Source organism: Pleurodeles waltl, chromosome 6 (genome assembly GCF_031143425.1).
Source record: "Pleurodeles waltl isolate 20211129_DDA chromosome 6, aPleWal1.hap1.20221129, whole genome shotgun sequence".
NCBI lineage: Eukaryota > Metazoa > Chordata > Amphibia > Caudata > Salamandridae > Pleurodeles > Pleurodeles waltl.
The window spans coordinates 1110851706-1110861607 of record NC_090445.1 but is presented as its reverse complement, the minus strand read 5'-3'; the positions used below and the strand labels follow the sequence as shown (position 1 = coordinate 1110861607).

The 9902-nt window shown below is 44.6% G+C and overlaps 1 long non-coding RNA gene across 1 annotated transcript; it reads right to left on the bottom strand.

Moving 5' to 3' along the window:
* Positions 1-1299: 1299 nt before the first annotated feature.
* LOC138300636 (uncharacterized) lies at positions 1300-4264 on the bottom strand. Its single transcript, XR_011204978.1, has 3 exons — positions 4143-4264; positions 3699-3880; positions 1300-3330 (listed from the first exon to the last, which is right to left on the bottom strand). It is a non-coding gene; the product is annotated as an uncharacterized lncRNA (long non-coding RNA).
* Positions 4265-9902: the final 5638 nt, after the last annotated feature.

Below are 9902 nucleotides of genomic sequence, written 5' to 3'. Positions count from 1 at the left end.
CCCTTGCCACCATCCCTACCTTTTCTTAAGGTAGGGCGTTAGCCAAGACCTTTTCATCTTACTAAGATTACACATATAATATATATACTTATGGGGCTTTTAAGCATGCCTCTTCGTCCATTGGTCTGCAGCTGTGCCATTCACATATTTATTTTGCACCCTGCAGTATACAGCATGAGGCAGTGGGTTTAGCCACTTGCTAACCTCACTGTGAGTGGCAGCATTCTGCTCTTTCACACAGGGCATATCTGCAGAAAAAGTAGTTTCCTTCAGTGCCAGGAATAATGACAGTGTGTTCTTTTTGAGCCAGGAAGATACTTTTGGTTTGAGTCAATTTTCATTTATTTTGGTGGGGGTGCCACAGCTTCCCTAACATTAAAGTTTTACAAAAATCATGATAAAACAAACCAAGCATAGGCAAAGCCAATATTTGTGGAACTTCACATCTCAATTTTTGTGAAGTTAAAGTATTTTCATAAGAATGTTTTGCCTCAGCTGTATAGTTCATGCATATGAGTACCTATTCCTATACGGCTGGGTCACTATGTTTTGCACAGCACAAAAGCTTGATTGGCTGAAACCATCTAGCAGTATAGTTCATGCATAGGAGTACCTATTCCTATACGGTTGGTTCACTATATTGCTATGGTCCACTGCCTGTGACAAACTTATACTGAAAATGCCATGTGCCACCCACACTTCTGACAGCTCTGGGCATCCTCACTGCCCATCCTCCTCTGCTGCCAGAATTTAATGGCGTTTGAAAGCTGGGCTCAGAGTGCCATGGGAAGTGCCGGAGTGTGAAACCTCCCAGATTTTCAGAAACACACTTTCACTCTATCTCATTCTACATCAACATGTCTAAGCCCACCCTCTCTGCTTAGTGAGTGAAGCCATATTACACATTTCCCATGGAGACCTGCTAGTGTGACAAGGCTCCCAATTTCATTCTAGTGCCTAGAACCAATCCTGCCTTCACATGACGTCAAGTGTAATGTCTCACGCAGCTCTGCCGCTCACAGTAGCACACATTTTAAATATTTACTACAGTGTTCTGTTTAGACCCTGTGGAAATGTAGCCACCAGAGATGTGCTTAAAAATTTACTGGATTATTAATTCGAACAAATATCACAATTGCACAAACATTTGAGAATGTTGCCAGCTGCCAATGGCTGTGCCACGTACAACTGTGGTAAGAGAAGTGATTGACAATGTTCCCAGCACTTGCAGTCTATAGTGGAAACATCTTCCTTCAGAGCAACGTTCAGCCATCGAAAGGAAAACAGAAAGAACAGCAATTGATGTATAATTCCATTTTATTGAGTTCTGCATGTTTACTTAAACAAGGTCTCATCACTGCAGAGTGCAACAAGTCCCTTCATAAAGCAGGAACAGTGAAGAATCACGTGACAAATACAAAATGTTACAATAAAGGTCACAATTAAGACAGGAGGATACACACAAGACATTCTTAGATCTGAGACAATGAATGTATTTATCACAGGAGCTAAATCCTGGGTTTCATTCCATAACTGAATGAGTTTTCACTGAATCGCAGCCCTACAAATGTTGTAGAAGACTCGGAAGTAGAACATACTCAGTCACTGAGGTACAAATCTATTGCAGGGAGTTCACCACACTGGATATCTTTATAAAAGAGAACAGGGCATTGTGTAACCTACACAAATAGCACAAAGATTTCTTCTAAAATGAAGACTCGTTACTAGTGATTACTATGACTCCTTTTCATTCAGGAACGATGAATGTTACACTTTGGAGGATACATAATTAATGCGCACATTGTCACATACACTTTTCAGAGATAATATACAAATCTCCAAAAGAACAGAACACACACTTTACCTTCACAGAAGGCAGAGGATTTAATTTATGAATTTCCAATTGAAAATACAGATATTTCAACATTGATAGTTAATAGGCAATTAATGTGCATCTTTTTTAGAAAGCCTAAAATACATCACTTTAACTCTTCACAGAGAATTCAGCTATTTCTGAAGGTACAAAAGCATACTTTGCCTACACTGAAGGTAGTACGCTTTTATGATAATTTCCAATAGAAAATACTACATATCAAAATGGATACAAAAGAGTCGAGGAGCCGCCGTCACTCCAAACAATCTCAGTTTCTTGCACAGAAACAGTTAAAAATACTTCGAAATTGAAGGCACGTCCTATTAATGACTTTAGTTAATTCCCTTCAACAAAGGTATATATTAAAAATTATTAGATGTACTGCCAATGTTTAACAAATTCATGTTCACACAATATTTACATACTGTGTAATCTAAATTGTATTCAGCCAACATTTATCCTAAACGGATATAACTTTCAGTGTCTATCCCGAGTATGGATTTAACAAACACTGTCCATCCGACTCGGATATAATATTTACACAGTGTCCATCCTATAAGGATTTAATAGCTTCACTGTCCATCCTGTGGGGATATAATATTCATACACTCTCAATCCCAAAAGGATACAATATTCACACTGACCCTCCTGAGAGTGGATTTAACATCCAAACACTGTCCATCCTACACGGATATAACATTTTCACATTGTTCATCCTATAAGGATTTAATAGCTGCGCTGCCCATTCTATGAGGATATTATATTCAGATACTGTCCATCCTAAGAGGATATATAGTATTTTCACTGTCCACCCCGTGTGTGGATTTAACATTCAAACACTGCCCATCAAACATGGACATAATATTTGCACACCACCCACCCTACGCGGATGTAATAGTCACCCTGCTCACACTGTGTGGATATAATATTCACACTCTGTCCATTTTAGGAGGGTATAGCATTCACACACTGCTCATCCTGTATGTATATACTATTGAAATACTGCCCCTCCTGCGAGCATATAATATTCACTTTGTCCATCCTGTGAGGATATAACATTCACTCACTGTCCGTCCTGTAGGATATACACTCACTCTTCACTGCACTCCTTGAAGTGCAGTAAACTCCCCCTGCACGGCAGGGCCGGCTCCAGACACAGGAATGAATATTCTCCCCTCAGAGAGGACCGAGGCCTCTAAAGAAGTCCGAAGAAAAGTCTAGGCCGCAGTCCCCGCATTACCAGGGTCTCCACAGGGCTCTGGGGCTGTCCTGGGCGGGCTCTTTAGTGCTGCTGGGACAGGACGGAGGCCGAGAAGGACACACAGCCTTTGCTGCAGCCGCAGGTCTATGGAGGGCCGACAGCAGCTTCATCCGGGTCTCTGTGGGGGCTCCGTGGAGGGAGAGGAAGTGCAGAGAGTCCTGGAGGCACCTGGAGTAACCTTCACTGGAGGCCACGGCTGCAGGGAGAGAGGAGGGGTTAATGCTTGTACATTTTCACGCCAGGGACTGAATACACAAGACATACTCTCTAATAAAGCTCTCTAGATTGTTTTTGTTTTCCTCTGATTACTGCAATTGGTTGCCAGAAAGTGCTGATATTCTTGTGTTTGAAATACGAGTTTACTTTAAATAAAATGGCGCTGGAAGTGGAGATTATTAAAAGACATAAGCCTGCACCGAGTACCATCCCAATGCTACTATCACTAGGTACGTCTCTGCACCGAAATAAACTAACCCATTCACCTTAACCCTCTTCCCCCGCACACAAACACATAACAGCAGAGTGCACCCACTGCACTTTAACCCTTTAGTTACTGCCTCTCACCTGGTGCCGGTGTCTGCAGCCGCCGGGCCAGGTATCTCACGGCCATTTCCAGGATATCCGCTTTCTCTGCTTTGGGCGGAAGTTCCTGTTCCTCAAACTCTCTCTGTAGTAACATCCTGAGCCGCTCAATGCTGCTGTTGATGCGATCTCTCCTCAGCTTCTCCACCACTGGCTTCCCTTAGCTGCAGAGACAAAATACGGATTTATTACTGAATTGGAAGAAACTTGTAAACGTGTTTAACACTAGATAAAAGGCAATAGCAGAGCGTATAGTTATAATTTTTTGGTAGAAAAGATCAACTAAATAAAATTAACGTAGAACTATGGTAATGTTAAAAGATGATGTAGTATAGAAGGCATAATTAGCTCCTCTAAACTTTGTATTAGGTTTATATATAAAAAATACAAGTACGTAGAACTTAAAATTAATTTCCTGACTCTTACCTTTCTAATATCTCTCCCCTCGCGCTCCTCTTCATATGCCCTCAAGGTGCTGGAAGGCGCCATCTTGCCCGGTCTGGGTGAAGAGCAGGGTCTCTGCAGTGAACCCACAGTGATCTGTATCTGAAGAGCTCGCGCCCTCCTGCCCTATTTATCCCCCTCCGCCTGCAGGGTAATGTGTGGGTCTGGGGCTGGAGAGAGGTTCCCACACTCAGCAGCCAATCAGAGAGCAGCGGGGACAATAGAAGTGTGTCACGCTACAGGGTGGGCGGGGGGACATCTGGGACCCGACACAAAAGATCAGAGTGTGGGAAAGAGCTGCCCCATGAAAGTGATAAGACCCAGACATCTGCCACAAGCTAATCATTTGATAGCATTAAATACGGGTGAGCGCGGCGGCAGCTCTGAAAAGGCATGAAAGAGCGGGGCCCAAGACTGAACAGGTTAATGTTGATCATTTTAGTGAAAGTATATTTCTACTCAGTGCTTGAAATGGAAAAAATAAAGTGCCGGTACTCTGTGCCAGAGTACCTGCTTGTTTCCGAGAAGTGCCGGTACTCTCCAATTAAAAGTATTACGTTTTTCCTGAGATGTGCCGGTACTCACCCTCTCAAAATATAAAAGTGCCGGTACTCAGTACCGGACAGTACCGGCCCATTTAAAGCACTGTTTCTACTCAATTCTGTCTATGTGCACTATGTAGAGCACTCACAATGAAGGCTTCCCTGGTTTGTGATATACCACCAGTCATTGGTGAAGGTCAAAGGGAACGCTGTGTTCAGATCTTGAATTCGTGATTCTCCCCCAGCGTGGGGGGAAAGTTCAACGTGCAGCGTTTTGAGCGTGAGGTAAAATAAACAACGCGTCAGTCGATGACGTGTGTAACACCCGCACTGCACAAACTCTTGTGTGGAACTGTCCAGTGCTGAAAGCGCCCACACTGGCTGCAGCACTAGATTCAGGAAGGTAGGTAAAGCACTGCACTCGTGTGGTGCATTTTTCGCTGATGTAATGTAACAGCTCCTTGTCCAGTCCTTGGCAGGTGCCTCTTACAACGTTTGTAAAATACTGTGATAAATATGTTGTTGATCTTCAGTCTGGGTTCCCATCTCCAGGTGCCTTGGTTCTTTAATTTCAAATCCTCACCTCCACCTCAGGTGTGTCCGAAAGTGTAAACAACTTGTTGTGTAAAGTCTCCATTTCTAACTTGACCTTAAGAGGCCCTACACACCCGATGTCACTTTCCAAAGTATCTGAACGTTTACGCATGGGATTATGTTTTTGACTTTCAATTTTTTAGGTGGAGCGCACAATCATTTTGACCTGTTGTAAGTATTGTGCGCTTTTAACCAGGCCCACCTCACGCCCATCACTTTCACTCATTCGTGGGCTACCTTTAAAAAAATCTCTTGATGTCATTGGTAATTGCTTTACGTTTGTCCCGCCTTGGGTCGGTTTTGTTACCGCCTTGCAGATTGACCCTGTTACTTGGATGATTGCCGATATACTTCAGCATGGGTGAAGTATTTTTTTTACTTTTGTATCTCTCCCCTTTGTGCTCCATGCCAGCTATGCTGCTCACAGCGCAAACTCCATCAGTGGTATTGGACCGCTGGTCACATTGTTCACACTGTTACTGCATCACAGTAATTTCTTTTGGCTCTTCCCTACACGCCTCATAGCTTTCCCAAAAACACTAATAATAGATAAATGTTTTACTAAAATACACAGAAATCTGGCACAGTGGGGAGAGCCGATATTACAATATTCACTGCACTCGGGAAAAATCACCCCATAATGCTTCGCAAGTACTTTTAAAGACATTTATGTCCATAACTCAGCTTGTGGTGGCCCTAAGACAACGGGACCACCACCAAAACATTCAGTATGACACTCTTTCTGTTTGGGTCATCTCTGGGTCCCAAACTAATCATCCCTCCCACCATTCCGTCCGTTTTTAAGCTCTCTTATGGCTGGAACGTTTGTTCTACATCTCAAAGAAGGAAGTTTGTGTTCTGAGGGCCTTTTTTATTGCAGTAGGCCTGCTAGGTCTGAAACTGTGTAAGGCCACTACATCCTTTAGGGGCTGAATATATGAATGCACTTCATTTTGTTGTGCCATTCTATTTTAATTGGGTAATGCCCTCTAGGGGCTAATTGTATGGTTAAATGACCATGTTTCTTACAAATGATATTTTTATTGTGGTGTCCTTTAGGGGCTGTTCAGAGCATTACAGCCAACATACTACAATATTTGCTGCACTTGGCAGTCCCATAATGGTTTGCAGGGCATTGTTTTACAAAACATTGTTGCTCGTAACTCAGCCTCTCGTGGTCTTAGGACAATAGGACCACCTTCATAACTTTCACCATAACTTGCTCTTTCGACCTAGATATTCTCTGGGTCCCCACACTAGATTTGTGGGGACCCCAAAATAAAAAAAACTCCCTCCATTCAGTGTCTTTTTTCATCTGTTGTGGCTGGAACTTTTGTTTTATTGCTGAGACTAGTTTGTGTTTTTAGGGTTTTGTTTGTAATACCATTACAGCAGGCCGGCTAGTCCTGAAACGTGTAATGCACTATGTCCTCTAGGAGCTAAATGTATGATTACACTGCAATACTTTTTCAGTTTCTTTTCATGTGGTTATGCTGTCTAGGGGCTACCTATGTGGTAACATGACTGTTTCTTACAAATGCTGTTTTGATTGTGGTGTTTTCTAGAGGCTGTTCTGAGCATTACGGTCTAATGCCAAACGTTTATTTCTGATAACGGTTTTTAAAGGGTATGTATGATAATTGTATATGTTTTATTAATCTCTCCTTATTGCAATTATGACCATGATTCAGGCCAACTTAACATCCTTATTACACTATGATTGAACACTTTTGATAAGTTTGGGTGACCCTTACTCCTCCTTGGCTGTCTTGTTTTGGGAATTGTGTTAGTCAGCCAGCAACTCTGATGGTGGGGTGGTGAAAGTGGTATTCTATTGGAATTAGAACGGCAGACTTAAATTGTGATGCTAAATGGCAACATTTTCATTTTAGGCTGCAGCTAGAGGAAGAAGGTAAATGGAAGTGCTTTGGTTATACTCAGGGCCACTGGAATTATGTGGAAGGAAAAAAAAAAATTATGAGGCAGGGTGAACCAATTTATTTGGCAAGAAAAGCCCAGTTATGAATTTACAAAACCAATAGCTCTAACTCAAGTAAATGCGAGACCCATTGCAAATGCTTGTAACATATTGAGACTGCTGTGCGTTTTTGTGGATGTTTATAGCCCAGTCTGAAATGAGAAAGCACCAGTGCCAGCCCCTCCAGTACAAAAAACGGGCCCAGTCCTCGGGCCTGACAGGACCCGCACACTGAGGCCTCCCCGCTGCCACGGGCTGCTCCCCAGATGGTGGCTGCAGATTACCCCAGGGGAGGGTCGGATTCCCTGGAGCCGGGGCCTCTGGTGTGACACACTTCTATTGTACCCTCTGAATGGGATGAATGGGCGACAGTGTGGGAACCGCTGCGAGTCTCCGGCCCCAGCCCAGCGTCAGATCACAGTCCTTCTAGCAGACCCAGGGTCCAGGACAAAGGTGAGGGAGCGAGCGGTGGGGGCGGGGAGTCGACAGGAGATCAACCTTTGCCTGTCACCCCTGCCTGCTCCTACAGGTGACTGCTGAAGGGGTGCCAGTGTATGGGAGAGGAGGGAGGCGTGGGGGGTGCACGTGAAGCACACAAAAGCGGCGCGTGGGAGCAGCGCCAAGACTCCTCTCGGGGTTGTGGGCGCTATATAAATGTTGCTAATCAATCATTCAATCTATCACAACACCAGTGTGTGTGGAAGTGTGGGTGAGGCTATGACTGAAAGGAGGGACACTTCATAACGACCACACCTGTGTGTAACTGTAAGCTGTCCCGGTGCGGGTGGGGTGCTTTGTGATGCATTTAAAGGGGCAGCACCTGCACAGCTTGCCTTATAAGTAGGTGCCACGAGGGACCATCTCTACCCGTCCCCACAGTTTATTACACCAGAATGTTTCCCGAGTACCGCTGTTTTATGTTTCTCTGTCACTCATGTAGACTCGTATCTGCCATCCGTGCACCAAGTTCTTCCTGTCCGCCCCCTGTCTTTCCTCACTAACACTTAGTTCTCTCTCCCCCTCCCCTTCCCCCCACTCCCACCCCGACCGCAGCAGAGGAGCGGACTGGCCGGTGTCACGCCTTGGTTGTATTTTTACTGTGAAAATGCGAATAACCAGGCGTCGGCCCCGTCCCTCCTCTGCTGCACCCAGTGGAGGGGGGTGAGCTGCAGAGAATGACGCGGTAGTCCGCAAAGGGAGGGGAGACAGGAGCCGCAGCTTCTCGACTCGGCTCGCTTTGAGCTCGAGGCTCCCAGACGACCTCAGGTCGAGCCAGAGTCTACCTGTCTCGAGCCGGTATCGACCCAGGCTCCGTGGCTCACCCACCTTTAGCCATTATGTAGGAGGGATCCAATGGGAAATGTGGCGGCGCATCTTCAATGAATTGTCCAGGTAGCGACGGAGGGAGCGATAAACTGTGGTAGATGGAAGTCAAACAGCACTTTCTTGGGTAGTTGCTTCCCTTACCTCGAAACACCTATAGACAACTGAAGACGCCACCATGTTTACTGATGCTAGCAGACCAATAGACGATTTTCAAAAACCACAAAGAAGATAGTGTTGTCGAATTTTTAAAGATTTCACCACTTAACCTGTAGAAAATCCCCATTAATGAACATAACCATGCGATGCACTTTGGGGTTCTTCCACTTTCATTCAAACCAGTCAGTGTGGAGGATGCTGTCTTTCCACGGGCACTCTGGGAGTTTTGGGTCAGTGTCCTGCCTTTCTCCCCAGATGTATCATTACTGGATTGTTTTCTATTTTCTTCTTTGGATAATTGGCTGGGGGAGGGGCTAATACCATTGGCAGAGGGCTGGTGAGGTACAGCGAATGGGGTTGCTCTAAAGCCGAGGTTAAAGCACACGTGCAACATTGGAAAGCGTTAACAATAGGTAGTTAATTGTAGAGTGATTTAGAAAACATTTGTAAGTAGGAATGAGCAAAGAGGAACATTACGCTGAAAACGGTGCTGTGTTTTCAGTAAGAAAATAGAGTGTCAATAAACCACTCTATAATTGGCCATCACAATCATCTTATGTCACTCCTGTCTCTACTGAGAGTGAGTATCAGAAGCAGGGTGGAGGGCAAAATGACCATCAAAGCCCCTTCACCCCATTTCTGATAAAGTGTCAAACAGTGGATACTTAGGCCCAGATTTACAAGAATCTGGTGCATCAGTACTGATGGCCAGGTTTCCTGCGACCCCCAGCACCACCTAACGACACCCTGGGTATGCTGTGTTTACAATACGGTGCACCATGGCGCAGGTTAGGCCAATAGCGGCAACATTTTTTACTCTATTGTAGCGCTTTGCTGCACTAGCGTAATTTTTTTGCCGCTAGTGCAGCAAAGTGCACAGAGGCCCATTGACTTCAATGGTTGCATCCTTTTAACGCTTGCTTTGACAACACTAAAAATGGCGCAATTAAATATTGTAGATTTCACTGCACCATTTTTGCGGGCCTACTAATGCTGGAATGCCCCCCTTGCATACATTATGCTTGGCGTAGGCATAATGTGGCGCAACGTGTCGCAAAGTGGCACAATGCATGCATTGCGCCACATTGTAAATATGGCATGACGATTTTTGCCTTGTTGAGCTACATTAGCGTAAAAAATGATGCT